Source organism: Pangasianodon hypophthalmus, chromosome 2, assembly GCF_027358585.1.
Source record: "Pangasianodon hypophthalmus isolate fPanHyp1 chromosome 2, fPanHyp1.pri, whole genome shotgun sequence".
Lineage (NCBI taxonomy): Eukaryota > Metazoa > Chordata > Actinopteri > Siluriformes > Pangasiidae > Pangasianodon > Pangasianodon hypophthalmus.
In genome coordinates, this window is record NC_069711.1 from 8,223,828 (window position 1) to 8,243,767 (window position 19,940).

General features: G+C 38.4%; 1 protein-coding gene across 3 annotated transcripts in view; it reads left to right on the forward strand.

Moving 5' to 3' along the window:
* Positions 1–12,791: 12,791 nt before the first annotated feature.
* Positions 12,792–19,940, forward strand: part of frmd4ba (FERM domain containing 4Ba) — a 51,128-nt gene continuing 43,979 nt past the window's right edge. Inside the window, exon 1 of one of the 3 annotated variants that reach the window (XM_053227092.1) lies at positions 12,792–13,075. The gene's annotated coding sequence lies outside the window, so the exon portion shown is untranslated. The other 2 variants (XM_053227100.1, XM_053227094.1) reach the window with 2 other exon arrangements.

The following is a 19,940-nucleotide window of genomic DNA, read 5'->3' on the forward strand; positions in this document are numbered from 1 at the left end:
TCTATCACACACTTATCTGTTTGGCTTTACTTGGATTTTCAACCAACCAGCAATTTGAGTCATTCTTAACCCTAATATACCTATATAACCCTATATTTACACTCTGCACCTACAGATGTAAATGAGCAGTGTAATACAAACTTGGCAAATTCTCACCTTCAGTACTGTAATGTAGACAGGATATATGGTGCATCTCAGCCTCTGTGATGATTGCACTCTTGCTCTTTTTTCTCCTCCCGTAACTGCTCCTGCATCTGCTGTGAATGGAACGCCAGTGATGATTATGTCACCAGAGATAATTGACACTGACCTTAACTACAGCATTGGTTCAGTGCTCCCATGTTCATTAAGAAACTCCTATGACATTACAGAGGACAGAAACAGCAAAAGAGATGGGCAATCAGTTTCTACTGAAACAAAACAGCTAATTCCATTAGTCTGAGCTTACTTTAGGCAACAATTCAGCAGCCAAACTAAACTAAGTGAGAGAATGGGGAAATATCACTAAAGCAGCTGAAAAGGGAAGGATAGTATTACACATATAGCAGTAAGAAGGAAGTAGAAAAACCATAATGGATGACTGCTTTTTTAGTGGATGAGGGCCAATGCACTAGAAAATTTTAAGTGTCATTAACTGGGAAAATGACCATACACACTCGCCAACAGCAGCCTAATCACCTAATCCACCACCTGGCCATCCTAAAACAATAACCACTTGTAACAAACTCCTTCAGAGATTAATATACGCCATAACATTTCCAATAACGGAGTCTATTGTACTCCATCGACCCCAAAATTAGTCCTCCAAACATACAAAGAAGAAAATACTAAGCAAGATAAAGCTTTTGTAGCTTCTTTTTAACTGTTCGCATAGGTTGCAAATAATTAAATAAATAAATAAATAAATAAGCAGCCCCGATAAACAGACAGACTGATCATTTTGATTTAGTTACTTTTATTTTTTTGTTTTATAGTTACTTTTACTTTTATCCACACTGGTAAATCTAGGGAATAACATTTCGGAAAATAGCACGCCCAGGAACAATTGCTTACACTAAATTACAAATACATCAGCATTGTACCAGAAAATTATGCTTGTGTCTGTGCAAAAAACACTCCATGATTTGTCAATATTAGTTACACAATAGTTACTGTATTTCAGAAACTAAGACCCCTAATTAGTGTTGAACTCATAATGTTTTTATCTGGGTAATAGCAAATAGTTGCCAAGCCTCAGGCCAGAATATCCAGTATTGAATCTCTAGAAATGTATCATGATTTCCATTTAAAATTTACCTACCATAGATGATGCCTACTCTGCAAATTCAGTGGAAACTCAATTCCATTACGTTTTGTACTACAGGTGAAACCAGCTGAAAAAAACTTGGTCCAGTGATGAATGTAAGCATGTGCTTTACTTGCAAAACTAGTTAACTGAGTCATAAAAAAAAACAAAACTGCAAACTCCAAAAGTGACACCATTTTTGGGTTACACTACAAAAGGTTTGACTAGAACTTGCTCTAAAGTTAACCTTTTAATATCCCAGCTTATCAATCATTAATTCATTTGAACACTATTATTCAGTAACTACTACTGCATTATTTAGTAACTATAGATAAAGAAATAGCAAAGATGTAGTTACAAGAAGGTGAGTCTGGAACTTCTGATCCTGGAAGTTTATGAGGTTAAAAAGACAGCTTTTGCAGTGTTTCTTAAAATCATAAAGGTAGGGTAATGGAAAATATGGAAATTTGTTCAAGCTAAAGCAAAAAAAAAAAAAAATCTGTGTTCTATATCAGGATGTACAGCACAAACACAGAAACATGGCTCATGCATGGAAACTTCCAGTCATTCTAGTCTTTCCAATTCCAAAGCAAGCCTATGAGTGTAGCCATCTTGGTGTCCATGGCTGGGGTAAAAAAGGAAGAATGGGACATGACAAATTCGTCTCCAGGCTCTAACCGAATCCAAAAATATGCCTCTTTCGTAAAAGGTTCCTGCTGGTTTCATCACCTCCCTCTGTTCTCCTCAGTGTAAATGAATGCAGTTGTATAGCTATATAATAAATGTGTGAATTCTCATAGTTGTTACAGTATACACTGTATTTTTTCTGTAACACCATGCAGTCCACTACTTTAGATACAATCAATAACAAAACAAGTGTGTCTTAACAAATGATGTTAAGTGACGATACATTCTTAACTTTGGAGACTAGACAATGTTAATTGTTTTGTTTTGTTTTTTTTTGTGGGTGCTCAAACTTTCAAAAGACTTCTGTAAGACTTTTTAATGCAGTTTCCAGTATGTGGTTATGAGACAGTGCTATAAGAGATAGAGATACACCTGAAATACATTAATTGTTTTGTTTTGCACATCCCAGTGGCTACGTTTACATGCACACCAAACTCCGTTTAAGGTCTATACTCAGGTTACAGCCATATTCCGAATACGATGTTTATATGCATACAGGCATGGGAACATTCCTGTATACGTGGTTGTTGTAAGTATGCCTGAGTTGCCATTCCTAAATACCTAGACTACAGCTAAGCATCTGATAGCACCCACAATTCCTTGCGGACCGAGCATGTATCTCCTTTGAGTGGATTTCCTGAATAAGGTGTTTGCATGCCACACATTTCCGATTAAAACAAGCATATTCCAAGGATGGGAATCAGAATTTACGGAATCATAATATTGTCTTAATTTGAGTCAGGCAATTGGATTGAGGTGTTTACACGACTCAATACTGATTAGAATATTGCAAAATTCCAATTAATATCTGAATATTGATGTGTATGTAAACGTAGCCAATGAGGTTCATAGAGGTTCCAGGTTTGAAGCCATCAGTCTTAATTACACACCTGCTTCCAATCTGTGAACTGTTGATACCATTAGCTTCCATACCCTTTGTTTTCACATCGGCATTGTGAAGTCTTGATTATTTTCGTACATTTTTTTGCCATGTTCCCAGTTTCTGCATCCTGTTACACTTTCTGTATTTAAAGCATGTTTTGGTCTGGATGCGTTGTGTCTATGAGGACTGGATGAATACTTATAAATCACATGGGCATCCTGCTAAAGCTGAAATAAAGAGAACAACAACAAAAGCCTCAACAAGGACAAAACAAGAACAAAGCAACAAGAACAAAAGAGGTTAATTGCACACTGCGACCAGATTTATCTAATCAACCAAACCTTGCTGTTAGGTTTTGTTGTTAATTTAATGAGGACATAGATGACATCTAATGAATGAAAATGGAGTGATTAATGCAAAAATTAGTCTACATTTAAATGACAATTAAAATTAGCAATATACTTTTTGTCTGCATACACAAAATTAATAACAGTCAGCCATAATTAAAACCACCTGCCTAATATTGTGCAGGTCCCCCTCGTGCCACCAAAACAGCTCTGACCTGTCAAGGCATGGACTCCACAAGATCTCTGAAGGTGTGCTGTGGTATCTGGCACCAAGATGTTAGCAGCAGATCCTTTAAGGCCTGTAAGTTGCAAGGTGGAGTGTCCATGGATCAGATTCGTTTGTCCAGCACAGCCCAGGGTTAGGGTTAGGGTTAGGGTTATGGTTAGGGTTATGGTTAGGTTAGATGCTCAGTCAGATTGAGATTTGGGGAACTTGGAGGTCAAGTCAAAACCTTGAACTCTTTGTCATGTTCCTCAAACCATTCCTGAACGATTTTTGCAGTGTGGCAGGGTGCATTATCCTGCTGAAAGAGGCCACTGCCATTAGGGAATACTGTTGCCATGAAGGGGTGTACTTGGTCTGCAACAATGTTTAGGTAGGTGGTACATGTCAAAGTAACATCCACATGAAAGCCAGGACCCAAGGTTTCCCAGCAGAACATCACCAAGAGCATCACACTGCCTCCGCCAGCTTGCCTTCTTCCCAAAGTGCATCTTGGAGCCATCTCTTCCCCAGGTAAGCAACGCACATGCACCCGGGCATCCACATGATGTAAAAGAAAATGTGATTAATCAGACCAGGCCACCTTCTTCCACTGCTCCATTGTCCAGTTTTGATGTGCCAACTGACCAGTCTGCAGCTACTCATCTCCATCTTACAGCAAGCTGCAATGCACTGTGTGTTCTGACACCTTTCTATCATAGCCAGCATTATCTTTTTCATTAGTTTGTGCTGCATTAGCTCTTCTGTGGGATCGGACCAGACAGGCTAGCCTTCGCTCCCCACACGAATCGGTTCTCTAGTTGTCCTTCCTTGGACCACTTTTGTTAGGTACTAACCACTGCATACCAGGAACACCCCACAAAACCTGCCATTTTGGAGATGCCCTAACCCAGTCATCTAGCCATCACAATTTGACCCTAGTCAAAGTCACTCAGATCCTTACGCTTGCCCATTTTTCCGGCTTCCAACACATTAACTTCGAGAACTGACTGTTCACTTGCTGCCTCACATATCCCACCCCTTGACAGGTGCCACTGTAAGGAGACAATCAATGTTATTCAATCAATAATCAATACTAATCAAATATTATTCACTTCACCAGTGATTTTAACGTTATGACTGATCTGTGTATATATTTTATATACATTATATATTACCAACTCTAGAACGGAAACACATTTCTAAAAAGGTGCATTGAGGTAAGATGCCTGAACTGTTTTGCAGAGAAATGTTTTTTCCTATCCTATTCTGAACATATGCTGTTACCCTATGATATAAAATGCTTTGTGGTAGCATTATATCTTATATCTGTTATATTACTACTCAGTGTTTGTACTCAGTGCTAGCTGTAAGTGTCAAGTGTATTCCAGTGTATACTTACTGTCTACTTGTTTACATTTTTGCTGTTAAAAACATATTGGTTAAATATATATTTAAAATGCTACTTATGTACTGAAATCATAACCATCATAAACAATAAATTCTATTTGATAAATATATTGTGGAATAGCTTACTCTTATTCTTACCCTTAATTCAATTAAAAAATATACAAATCACACTTGTGTTTTCTTGTACAGTGAATGACTTACTAATAATCTTAAAATAAGATAAAATAAGTGCTGTTTTCCACCTGAATCACATTTTCTAAATTTGATCTGCTCCTGAATACTTACAGTATATCCATTGTCCATAGTCAAAGCTGATTGCTGGGTTTAATAAGACATATAAAAAAAAGTAACAGGAATGATAAGGATGCTGGTACACATGCATTTTTAATGTACACAGACTAATAATACCAGACCTTCTATATATGTCAAAAGACCCTATGGACCACTTTTTTTCTCTGTTTTCTTATTAAATAGGCAAAGTTCTGCTGCCTCCTTTTGGCTGACACTCCACATGTAACTGTGCACTAATTACAATAAAAAAGTATGAAGTAAAAAAAAGTTACTAGGTGTCTAGATTACTTGGTTTTTTTTTCAAATATAAAAGAGAACGGTAGGAAAGTTACTGTTATCAAGTCACATGGCACTGTTCAGTGGACACTGGAATGTACGTTATATGGCCGACAAAAAGAAATTTGTGAACACGTGACCATTACGCCAATATGTTTTGAACGTGGAATTCCAGATTTAGCCACCCGTTCCTGTTATAATAACCTCCACCATTCTGGGAAGCTTGTCCACCAGATTTTTTTAGCATGGCTGTGGGGATTTGTGCTCAATCAGCCACAAGAGCATTAGTGAAGTAAGGTACTGATGTCAGATGAGGAGATCTGGGGCGTAGTTGCAGTTCTAGTTCATCCCAAATGTGTTCAGTGGACACTCGAGTTCTTCCAAACCATCCTTGGCAAACCATGTCTTCATGAAGCTTACTTTGTGCACAGGGGCATTGTCATGCTGGAACAGGTTTGGGCCTCTTAGTTCTAGTGAAGGGAAATCTTAATGCTACAACATACAAAGACATTCTAGACAACTGTGTGCTTCCGACCTTGTGGTAACAGTTTGGGGAAGACCCACATATTGGTGTGATGCTCAGGTGTCCACAAACGTTCAGCCATATAGTGTATGTATTGTATTGACTTTTTCTGTTCACACAGACTATGTGGGATTAATTTAATTCTAAAATCATATAGCAGCATCATGTTCATTATACTGGTTGGCCTATGCATTAAACAAGGATGAGAGATCCTTCTTCACATTTTTGCATGTTCTAATGGCTTGGACTAATGACTATCAACATGTTATCAACAATTTCTGCACCAGACTAGGGTCATTGAACTATCCATTCATTGTTTATCCTGGTCAGGGTCAAAGTGGACCAAGGGACTACACCACCAGAAACACCACTAGAGGTCAGTATGCAATAGGTCAAGCCAGACCAAGTGACCGTGCAGAAGGTCTAGCACCGTTTGATGTCCTTGTTTAAACACACCTGACTCAGCTTATCAGTTAATTACTGGGTTTAATATGTGTGTTACTGCGTGAAAATCAACAAACTGTGCCAGACTGTGGCCCTCCAGGATGCTGGACAGAGCAACAGTATTGGAGCACCTGTTTTCACGTTCCAGAAATCATAGGAAGTCATTTTACCTCAACATCGCCAATGATTTTTATGAAGTAAAATGCAAATAATAAAAACATGAGCAATGAGTAAGTTGCTAATTCAAATTAATTTTCGCTTGTGTACAACTGTGAAACAGGATAACCAAATCATGATGATGTCCAAAGGTGTATTCATTTTAAGCCCAGAATGCAAATCTATATCTAATGTTACAAAGCCCATAGTTTCTTATATGAAAGAAAGGATTTTTCTGAACAAGTCAAGCAGGAGGTAAAATGGATCAAGCAGAGAAATTACTTAGAGCTTTTTCTTTCACCCTTTTCAGACCTCGTTCACTGACTTCACAGAATTTTTATGCACTGGATAACAACAACCTATTTTATAATTTCTGATAAGATGTGTATTAATGTGTAGTTTAGGGCAATTATACAGGAATGACAGACAATTTTTTACCCTCAGGCTATCATATTAGACATGCTATATAATAAGAAACCAGGATGTTGGGTGACAATAAGGGGCACAAGCTGGTGATGGGTTTGCTTTCGACAAGTAATTTCCCCATGTTAACATTTGCTACTTTAGAGGCATAGGTAAATACATAATCAACTATTTACTATATATAATATAAGATGCATTGAATCACACAAGCGTTAAATTCTCTATGTGTTGTAATATATCACGGAATGCATTATGACAAAACATGACATTTAAAATGTTCCTTGGTTTATATACAGAGCTCAAATCAGATGATCCTTTGATTTCATTATGATTAACAACCCTCAAACACAATCCCTGACAAAGTGCTAGCCTACCACATTAGCATTTACATGTAAATGGATGCAAATGACAGAGCAGCAGAGGAATGGTAGACACAGAAATGACAAGGCTGTGATAATCCCTGGGGTAGATAAGGCCGAGGGGAGATTTTCGGGGGGCACTGAGATGCACACTGCACACATGGCACTGGATAAGGAGGAGGAGGAGGAGGAGGATGATAAGGAATAATGTGATAATGTCTTCCCAAAGTCTCAGTCAGTGGGGGATGGAAATGGGAATTGGAGGGTAATCCTTGTGCCAACTGGTTTTAGCTTTAGTTTTAATGTGCTTAATTTGATCACAATATTATTGGCATGCATGAATTTTGGTATGCCTTGTCATTTTCTTAATGTACTAACATGACTTAGAATTACACAATACACTTATTACAGGGTAGCCAATAATTCTAATACATACATGCAATGATTTACTTATTTTTAATAACTGTCTAATCACTGTCTTTCTGTATAGAGTACAATAATAGAAAACATGGACATCTTTTGTTTAGTGTGTGATGCAGATGGGTGTGTTTTTCCAAGGTGTGTGGTTCTAATTAACAGGCTGAAACTGCTATTCGCCCCTTCTCCTGTTTTCACACACACACACACACACACACACACACACACAGAGTGAGCACAAGGGAAGCAAAGATGATACTCTTTTGTTGTATCTATTGTATTTAGACAAAGTCCTTTTGTTGCACCTGTCTTTGTTGCTTATTTTCATATTGTAAATGCATTTTATAATTATGTCTCATCTGTAAATATGTTGAAGTTATGTACAACAAAGCTGATTTTTTTTTAATTTTTTTTTTTTTTTTATTGGCATTCCTTCCTTTTTCCTGCAGCAGTGGATTTAATGATTTCAGGAGTGTTCCTATTGTTCCAAATGCTATGGAGTCCCAAAGCTCTAACACTCCCTTCCTTCCCCCATCCCTCCCTCTTTCTCTCTCTCTCTCTCTCTCTCTCTCTTTCTCTCTCTCTGTTTCTGCATGGCCTACCCCACACGTTTTGCCTTTTAGAGCAAAGCCATGGTCACACACCTCCACACGCAAATAAGCTCTCATGCAGCTGTAGCTTTTTAAAATCCTTCTCTATGAAGAAAAATAAAAGGGAGTGGCATGGAAAAAAGGAAACCTGTATGATATATGCAAGATTTAGCATGTATGACATTTCCTCTAGATTGCTGTGTTAGAGGTTTTGTTGAAGTGGCTTAAAGACCTTTAGACAGCTTTATATTTTTAAACTACAGTTATGTACAAAACAGCATATATTCTTAGCACAGTTTCCAGCTGTACTGTTCCTCCTCCTCCTCCTTACTCATGGCTGATAAGGTGAGAAGTGGAAAGTTTTCTTTGGGTGGTGAGTCACAAGAAAGTCATTGCATCACGTTATCAGGCCAATGATTATGGAGGTGAGAGAGGGAGCAAGCGATGCATTGCTGTTTCGCACACACTCAAGGGTGAAATCGCAGAGCTGGACTAGTCAAGGTTGCCAGTCTTTACACACTTTGAACTTGATGAAGCAGTTTGACGAATAATGTATGAGATTTCATTCTATCATCTGATCTGACATCCGTGCAGCTATTTTTGTAAATGCAAATGCAGTTTAAATGCAGTTTCATGAAATGTGTGGTGGGCTGGGAAAACCCTACACATCCATTTTTGACATTTTCCACTATATAGTTTTGAAAACTACAGACTTTCCCCAAAAAGAAATATGTATCTCTTTACATGTATCTCAATGAGAAGTAAAGTTACAGTATTTTAACGTCTGGTTACCCCCAAAAGTGGAAGGGGAGAAAATTGCATTCATAGATTCCATGCCAATTCCAACTCATGGGGAAAAAACCATTTAATTATATCAAGTTTGTCTAACTTAAGCATGCCTGTTTGCAATTACACTCACTACCTCAACCTGAACTCCCAACAAAGTCTCACTCCTGCTTTTGACACACACATTACTGAGCCTTATTTTCCTATGTTTTGTATATCCGGGTTTGACTTTGTTTCTGCCTCTTTCTAGTTTTGTCCTTGCTGAGTTCAGCGTGTTTGTAGATCGCAGAACCTTTTGCCTGTTTATCGAGTCTCATGGCTGCCTTTAGTTTGTCTGTGCTGGTTTGTTCAACAAAAACTTGTATTTGTATTTAAGCCTACTTCTTTCTGGCACACAGTAAAGTAACCGTTGAATTTTAGTGTTTTAAAATGCACTATATAACACTATATATATATATATATATATATATATATATATATATATATATATATATATATATATATATATATATATATATATATATATAATTACAATACTGTCTCGTACAAAAGTGTTAATATTAACTGTAAGACAAATATACAGTGGGGTCCGAAAGTCTGGAACCAGACTGATTTTTTTTTTCATTTAAAATTGGAAATAAACAGAAGGTTTTAGAATTTAGAAATATTTAAAACAAAGAAAGTTGAATGTTAACAATTCAAGATTCTGCCCTATTTAAATTTAAGCAAATGTGAGATATTGACCATGTTATCTGCTTTGAGCAAAAAGTCAGATTTTCTTCATGTCTAATCTCTTCTATTGAAGCATGTGTTCAGACGACACTCTGATGGATTTGATCTAAAATGGATCATAAGGTTTTGCACGAACTTGTGGAGTCCGTGTCAGCTCGAGTGTACACTGTCATTAAAGCAAAAAGGGGACGTACCAAATACTAAGACACTCTGCTGTTCACTCAAATTGTTGTCAGTAATATAATTTGTAATGAAAATTGCTGTATGATCTTAGAAAAGAATGCAAAATAGAAACATTTTCACTAGTGACAGACTTGTACAGACTGTATGTTATGTGCTACAAGTTCCTAAATAGAGTGATCCAGGTCAGCCTTTTCCAATTAGATCTTTGCAAATGAATAAATAAATAAATAAATAAATAAATAAATAAAGTCTCTCGCAAACATCTTTCTGTTCACTTATGCCTATTTCTTACTGATATATTCTAATTATGGAGTATTTAACTTGAACTCATCTTGAAGTTTAATCAAAAAATGGCAATACAGGGTTTTCAAGAGTCAAGACTCAAGTCAAGAGTTGTTTATTTGTCATCTGCACAGTTACACTGTGTACACTGGGTATTGAAATACTTGGGACAAGGCTCAGATTTAGACATTGTCAGTACAAACATTTATTAGACATGGACTAACACATTTTTTTTTTTCAAGAGAAAAAAAAAGTCTGGAGCCAGGATTCTTTTTGCCACAAAAGTGCTGCAGATCATTGAAAGTTAGGACCACTTTATGTTAATACACCAAACACAGCTTCTTGACCACCTGCTTATCGTCTGTGGGAGGCTATTAAAACTGAATGTAACAACATTGCAGTGATTATGTGTAAAAGGCTGCCTGTACCACAAAGATGTCATTATTTGAAAAAAATGAAAAAGGAAAAACCATTCCATATTAATTTATGGTGCATGTTGCTTCAGTCGTTACTCGTTTGTTAACGTTTATTCTTGCTAAATTAAAATTAATAAATTTCATGCACTTTTTGCTTGGCCAATATGAGCCTCAGAGTGGTCCGAGCATGCATGAAAGCTAGTATTTTTTAAATTTAGCACTGAATTATATATAATATTAAACTTGCAGACTGTCTTTTACACATGGACATGTTGAATGATCTGCAATGCTGAGAAATAAAAAAGCTCAGTGAATCTGCTTAATTTAAATGTGTACATCGGTTCCAAGGGATTGAACTGCGTTACATTGACACAATCTGTTTTCGTACATGGAAGATGATTTGATCGTGTGTTTTAAAATCCCTGAATAAAGTCAAACTCCATGCTCTCGCCTGAGCTGAGGATTCAATTTGGGTCACTGGTATGCTGGAACAGCCACATTACCACTGTGCTATTCACCTTAATTTAATTTTTTAGTTATAGATCACATCAATGCCAACATTCTCGTCAGATTTCATAATATAATTGGTTTACATTTACACTACGTGAATTGATTTACATAATTCAATCTAGCAATTAGAAACTTGTTTAAATTAAGTTTAGTATAAGCAATGAAATCATATTTTGATAAGAAACTGAATATTTTTATGTAAACTATATGTAATATGTTGTCTTATATCTGACTGACCATATATTCCTTTTTTATTTTCAGTGAAGTTACTCTGTTCTCCTCATGGCTGGGTTGGTTTCCTCTGGGTTCTCTGGTTTCCTCCTACCCTTCAAAAACATGCTGGTATGTGGACTGGCTAAAATAAATTTCCACTAAGTCTGAGTGAGTGTGTGCATAGTGTGCTGCAATAGACTGGCATCCCATTGAAAGCATTCCTGCTTCACAGAAGGCTCTCCACCACAACCCTGACCAGAATAAAGCAGTTACTGAAGATGACTGAATAAAGAAATGAATGAGTAACCTATTCCATTTAGTGTAGCATAGTTAACCTATAAACGGTATAATTCATTCTTTTGTTTTTTATGTTTACCTTTAGTTATATACAATTGCTGCAAAAGCTCAATTCTGTATGCACAGTAAACATGTTTGTTAAGTTCTTTTAAAAAATCACTAAACGACCATTTTCCTTCATTGTAATTGTTTTCTCACAGTAAACAAATGGTTAGATTTTAATCCAAAATTGGTATTCGCTTTCGCCTGTATGGGAGGGCAGTAATAATAATAATAATAATAATAATAAAAATAACTCAATTAATAAGTTTGCAGAGGTTTTTTGGATGAACTTGTGAAGCGTTGTTCACAAAACTCATCTTTTTAAGTTTATGAAAAAAAATCTTTGGTTAGGTTGAATATGTGGATTAAACATAGTTGTATGGTGTTTGTCATAGATTTTTGCTCAACCAACTCAACAAAACCAGTCATTTTAACTTCTTTTCGAGTTGGGTTTTCCTGTCCATTTTCTGCTGATATTCTTAGTCTCTGACCTAGTGAACCAGCGTCAGGATGTATTTATTGATAGAGACTTCAAAAAGCACTTCTGTAAGTCGCTTTGGATAAGTGTGTCTGTCAAATTCCATAAATGCATGGAGTTATCCTACACAGCCTATCCCAAGGGACTCGGGGCACAAACCCATCACAGGGCACAGTTGCACATACCACAGACACTTTGGAAATGCCAGTCTAAAACGCATGTCTTTAGGCAGGGGGAAGGAGGAAACCGACAGGATACTGGGGAACATGCAGGCTCCACACACACACACACACACACACACACACACACACACACACACACACACACACACACACACACAGCAGAGGTGGGAATCGAACCGGAAAACCCGCAGGTGCGAGGCGAACGTGCTAACCACTCAGCCACCGTGGCCCCTCCCGCTCCTCTGTTGTGTATCATTTATAATATTGTTCTTAATGCTGGCGCGAGCTGTTGTCGCTCAGTGAGGATAGGAAAACGGGTTGCCGCGTGGGCTGGTCTGTGTGTGTGTGTGTGTGTGTGTGTGAAGGTAAAGGGGCGGAGTGGAAGTGCGCTTTTGTGTGAATGGGACGCGACCGTGGCGGCGGTAGCTATCCCGCGTCCTGACAACAACGACAACACGGGAAAAAAAAAGGCGACCGGGAACAAGGTTTATCTATTTGCGTTGCGTTTTTCGCTTCAACTTCAGCATTAATGACTTCATTCTTCCTGTTTCATGTTGTTTTTCCGCACTGAACATGTGGCTGTAGTGTAAAGTAGGGCGAAGTGGCTCTGGTAGGAAGACAACACTGGGAACCTGAGGCTGGGCTGCAGTAACACTCAGAGGTACTGTGCTGTTCACTCCACTCACTTTTCCTCCTGTTTACTCAGAAAGGAGACACTTTGTCTTGTCTCTAGGTTTGTCTTGTGTGTTTGCTGTTCTGTAGCTGTGAGTGCAGGATAACTGTGTTAACTTCCTCGCTTTTGTCCTGTTAATGCTCTTTTCATATCAATGTCCTGACATGTATAATAGTATACACAGCTCTCCCAGTGCTCAGTGTTATTAAAACTAATATTTCAGCATTATTTATGATCACACTGAACCTGGGATAGATAACACAATGACACAACTTAACACAAAAGCCTGATTTCTTCTTCCAGTATAGTGTTTCTCATATTCTTGTGAAATGGATCAGACACAGACACAGAGAAGGGATCTGATAACACATTTGAATTTCAGATTTGAATCTGAAAGAAGCTCATTAAAAAAAAAAAAAAAAAAAAAGATCTCATGCCAGGTTGTCAATCATACAGTGCTTGGGAAATCTTAAGGAAAAACCTGTGCTGCACCAGGAGACATGCATGCTCTTGTTTTCCTGTAATGACACATGGTAGGTGCTGATTAAACCTTTGGTCTGTGTGTTGTGAAAGGAGAGTTTTTAAAGACCCAGCTCTATCAAAAAGCCCGTCGTTTCCCTTCAGTGTTGCTGGCCGTGGCGGTGAACTTCCCGTTTCCTGGGAAAGACAAACAATGGGAGAACAGAGGACATGTGACATCCGGGCTATGTCTGAAGCTGACAGACTGCAGACCAGATTTAGACCGGTGCCCTGACATCTAATAAAGCTGATCTTTCTGCAAAGTGGTAGACAGGATTGGGATATTTGAAGCAGATGAAGGCGGTGAAGGCGTGCAAAAGAAGTACACACGCTTCAGAAGAGAAAAGAGAAAGTCTCTCGTCAGATAGGGATTGGGCTGTGAATTAACAGGTGATGCTTTACTTGAGGGCAGACATATTGTTCCTTACATTTCATGCAGGCTTGTAATGAGGCTAGTATTGTACTGATCATGAAAAGAGCACACACCACACAAATACACACACACAAATACACACACACACACATTCAAACAAACAGAACAAAAGCAGACAGGCATTGTGCTGATTGTTGGTCTCGGATGTTCAGTTGCCTTTAATGCGGTCAGCTGTTCCAATTCAATAAAGCTATTAACAGACACAAAAGATTGAATTCCAGCCAAGACACATGAGAGTCATTTGACTCTCATGCTACATTAATGGTCTCACATAGAGAAGTCATGCTTTTAATGTTAAAAAAAAAAAAAAAAAGCCAACCTTTTCTATCTAGACTTTACTATATGTCTTTTTCAGCCTGTTCAATGTTATTTGTTAAAGAATTTGACTTTGGATGCCACTTCGCTCGCCATTTTCACTCTTACTGCATTTCACACATTTTCTTTCACGCATTTACGATTAGTGAACGTTGTCATATGATACAGTTGTAAATCCAGTCCGGGTTGTGTTGACTAATCTCGCCAAATTTACAGTGACATCACGTTGGACAGGTTTTTAAATGCAGGCGCTGCACAAAGGATATCTCAATCATGCTTGTGAAAAGACAACTTATTATCGCCGAATCAGGATTTTAAAATCTCACTACTCACACCGTGTGTGTAATTTGTTTATACAGACTTCATCAGCATGGAAGCTTGAGTGGCTTTGAGGTTTGGAGAGCCAGAAAGTCAATGTCTGTTACTGAAACAACAGAAGGCTTTCAGGTTTATAATGGAAATCAATTCGAAGCCCCTGTTGCCGGTGGTCACAGCAGGAGTGGCCCAAAGGGACACGGAAATGAGAAGTCAGTTAAAGCAAATCAGTTAAAGTGTGCCTGAGCCACGTTATGAGCTATAAATGTTCATCAGTAGTGGTGGACAATGTGCACTACGACAGGAGCGTAAAACAAGAGGAGTGGGAGTTATACTGAGCCGTCAAGTGATTCGCGAGGATAAAAGTAACCGTGCTGCTGCATATCATTGGGGCTGTCGGTTTGTGCTTGCTTTACATAGAAATGACCATCTCGTGGTGTACGTCGGGTCAACAAACAGTCTCTGACTCGTGAGAAAGAGTCGGGCTGTTCAGTAGACTGAAATAAACGAGCCGTTATATCTCTGTCTCACTCTCTCCTTCTCCCCTCAGGTCCTTTGCTCTGTAATTCACAACATCCATAACATCTACATTTCCATCCACCCAATAATCCAAAATGAGAAGTTTATGCACAGCATATATATATATATATATATTTTTTTTTTGTGTGTGTGTGTAGCTGTTCCATGAGTGTTGCTCTTATTCCCTTGATAAAGAACAAGCTGCAGAAAGCTTTTTACTTTACCTGCTGTATGACGTACATGGAAGTTGTTTTTGTGTTTCAATATTTGTCTACGTCTAATAACGGACATTTAATTTTCTGTGAAATACAGCTGCTGTTTTTGTAGGCCATGTTTATTAGACAGCTTTACAATGTTATCCCAGACACATGAACATTTTTATTAATATCCTCCCACATCTGTGAGACTCTTGAGCAGCATTAGTCGCTCAAATGATTCCTAGGCTAATTCACAGTGACACACTCGTTCACCTCGTGCACATGTATGTGTGTGTGTGTGTGTGGGGGGGGGGGGGGGGGGGGGGGGGAGGGGGGGGGGGGGGTGGGGGGGGTTTGATGGCAGATGCTTCAAGTGCTCTCTGCTGTTGCAGGATCCCTGTCTTGACAGGCACGTTTCCAGAACAATAGACAGCATGTTTGTTAACAGATCCCCAGAAAATTGTGCATTCCCTAATGAAATCCATTATTTACCTAATGGATTTCAGTGCATTGCCTTTTTTGGCCGTAAGAATAACTGCAAGTCTGCAGTGGAAAGTTGGTTGCTTATAATGCAGCTAAACAGAGCAAACATTCACAATATGCTGCAAGTCTTTGTTGCTTTGTTACTTGTTGCTCTCTGATGTCTATTTATGGCTGATCCTTTTAAGTTTTCCACTGTTTTTTTTTTCCTGGTTTACATTCTTGGAGCTGCTTTTGAAACAGGTTTCACTGCCTTTTCTGAGAATCAAAGCAAATATGCAATGTAGCTGCAGTAGCCTCAAGCCTTCTGGCCTTTGGGATTGGTAGGTTAGTCCGTTCCTATAGAGCTTCAGGTGTTTGCTTTTCTGGCATCTTTTTACTTCATTTATTTATCCATATAAATCTCGGGCAGAAAGGCTCGAGAACAAAGCACGCCGTTCTGTTTCATACAGCACGCTGTAGCTTCCCTGCTGCTCATCTAACGCGCTAGAGGGGAAAATTGAAGATGATTTGTTCAGTAATTACCCCATCCATCACACACTCACACACGCGCAGACACACGTACAAACACGCACATACACCTAATACCACTGCAGAGTCTGAATAATAGTGACTGTTAATTTGATTCCATAGTGACTGGCCTCAGAAGGATGGGTCACCGCTGATGGGTTAGATGTCTGCCACTGCTCTGTGTGTGTATTTGTGCGTGTGTTTCCTCTCTAGAGAGACATTAGCATGGAGTATATAGAAACAGAAAGGCACCAGGGAGCAGTCATGACCTACAGTCTGGAAATGGCAGAAATCAATAGAGCAGCGTGGGTAAAGTGCAAAGTCCCAGATGAATAGGCCTAGTTGAATGTGGGGGAGGAGAGGTAAACTGTAGTGAGTGAGAGTGAGCTAGAGGATCCCTCCTCCCTTTTCCTGTACTCCCTTGTGTCTGTCTGAGCCGGTGTGTGTGTGTGAATCAGGGGAAAAGAAGCGTGCAGAAGTGTCAGGATCTCTGGCCAAAGTCTTCTAGCCACTTCACACTGCTGTATAATCTCACCATTAGTCAGACCTGACTGTGGGGTGAGTCAAAAGCCAAAGACTGAATGAAACACAGGGCTTCGGTTGGACGAAGAGCTTTTATTTTGACTATTCGCTGTTTTAACTCAGTCAATTCAACATAAATTTAACAGCGCCACTGTACGTCATTGTTGCTGCCTGTTTGTACTCGCGGTCAAAGAGAAATGACAATTAGCTTGTGTTCACAGTGTAAGTTGATTCAATTATTATCTTTTTTGACCCTTTTTTTTTATTATTTTAAATCTTTGGCTGTTGACACCTGTAAAGAGTGTGTAAGAGCTTTCCTCTGTTTTGACAATGTGACAGTGCAGGAGCATCACGGACATTTAGATTACATCTGATTCCGATTTGATAATATCTGATTACAAACTGAAATGATTCATCTTATGTACAGTAAATTTCGCCATGGCAAGCAACTATCCAAAAACTTGATGACATTGTGAGACAGCACACTTAACTAGGTAGACTGACTGCATTTATTGCTGCATTTGTTAAACTGGCTTCATTCACAAGATTTTGGCGCAAGGTTTCCCAGAATTCAGCGATAGAGATTTCTCTAAATAGAGTTTACAGATCAGGGCCACAACGTTATATGGTTGTTCTTTGAAGAGCATGTGACAAGAATTTAAATCCAACTCTTTTAATTTGGTCTCCATTATACGTTTTATTTGCAACTTTGATTAGAGTTTGATCAAATACCCTGGAGTAAATCAGAAGGCCTTTTTCACAGAGCTAGACCTTTCAGCTGACAAGGACAGTGTGTGTGCATCGGTTAACTTTGAGAAGAGACTCAAAAGAAAGAGATCGTCTGTGTCTGACAGCCTGATGGGCACCAGATTGTAGTTAATGTATAATGTATATTGTGAACTAGGTAACTATTTTTGCCTTTCAGTGGAAGGTGATTAGCCGGTATAGAGTTCAACCCAGCTGGAACTTTTATTCAGTTCAGACAAGAGAATTTCGCAACACCCTATGACCTGTGGATTCTCTTCTGGTGAATATCCAGAGAGGTGATGAGACAGGATTTCCTGCTATGAATCAGCCCTTCTTTTGTGGTGTGAGAGTTCTGTCTACACAATTGCACCATCACATTTAATCATCTGCGAATGTCACTGTGGATCTGATCCATAATATTGAAGTAGCACACAGGGCTGGGTGGAAAAAAAAAAGGTTTAATGTTTAAAGAATTATAGAAACTTGTGTTAAAATGCTGTTGCTGTGTATGGTGTACAATTACAGCAGTCTCAGGTCTACTCTATATGTATTGAGGTGTATTGTGTTCTTCACTGCACTTAAAGAAAGCACTGTCATGTTATAGCTTCATCTGCTAATGAAAATGACCTGTGTCAGCACAATGGTGTCAGTCACGCTACCAATATGACCTGAGCTTGAGCTGAAACCTGATTCTCTCGAAGTGTGTGCTACCCAGACCGCTGCTCCCAAACGCTGAACGTCTGGGACGCTGGTAGCCGTCTTCTTCAGCTGATTCTATAGACAGTGTGATTGACTTGGGGATGCTGAGGTAATGAGTACGTTTGGAGAAAGGTGATGACTATGAACTAATGGGCGTGCAACGTTCGTGTCAAAAAAGAACAAGGAATTTCAGGTGTAGGCTGAAGTAAATACAAACTGATCTATCCATATGACACGTACGCGCAATTCATAATGTTAAAAATTACCCTTAAGTAAGAACCCAGTATGCAAATACAAGAGGTTATAAATATAAATAACACAAAGCTGGGTCCACATACAGTTGACTGCTAAAGTTTACAGCCCTCATGGTTGTTGAGTGAGTGGAAAAGGAAAAATATACCTCTATTTTAGAATTTATCTACAAATAATGATTCCGAGATGTTAACAGTGGAACATAGGTGTATCCTCCAACAAGAAAACAGCAATCCAAAACATAAATGCAGAAAAATAATAATTTGAAAAGACACGATTTAATGAAAAGGCAGTATTTGACATCTGGCAGAAGAGACGCTTGAACGTCACTGATATCAGGAAAGAATGATGAGGTGAATATTACATTTATGGCATTTGGCAGACGTGCTTATCCAGAGCAACTTACATTTATCTCATTTTTCATACAACTGAGTAGTTGAGGGTTAAGGGCCATGCTCAAGGGCCCAGCAGTGGCAGCTTGAACTCATGACCTTCTGATCAGTAGTCCAACATCTTAACCACTGAGCTACCACAACTGAGAGGTTCCATGAGTTATATAGATGATACTAAAGGGACTGGAGACAATTATAAAGTAATAATAAATTAGTAATAATAAAATAAATATAATAGTATATCATAGTCAGAAAGGGAAATGAAAATTTGAAAACTGATATTTGATTTTTTTTTGTCCTGTTTATATCTTAACATACAGTAAAGAAACATCTATAAAACATTATAAAGAAACATCTATGAAACCTAATACACTAAATGTATTGTATGGTATGAAAACTTCTCTGACTCCTCTTAGGATGACAACGAAGATTCAACCTAATGTACACTCAAAGTGATAAAGCTGATCGATGAACTGTGCCTGACCCTTGACAGATTTGTTGCGTCTTTGGCCGTATTCTTCCCATGAGCCTCCCAAGAGCTTATTAAATATGGATGTTAGAGTTAATGGGAGGGTTCTTTCTCTTAGCAGCCTGTTGTGTTTAAATCTAATCCAGTGAGAGTAAATTTAATTAGGTTAAAATTAGTTAACAATTTAGCGAGATCGATGTCGTATAGCGTTGTAGCAGTTAAATAAGCATGCTGTGTTGTAACAGAGGTGTTGTGTAGTATTGACCGGTGTTTGTACAACAATTCCTTAGGAAGGAGGATAGAGGAACATATGAACAGTACTTGTAAATAACATATTGATATATGGATATAAAATGAAAGAACAGAAATGTGTTAGGAATTGAGATTGATGATGGGATGGATCGAAAAGTATGAGTCCATTAGTAAGAATTACTTTTGTTTCATTATTTATCACAGATTAATACACCATTAAAGAATACATTAA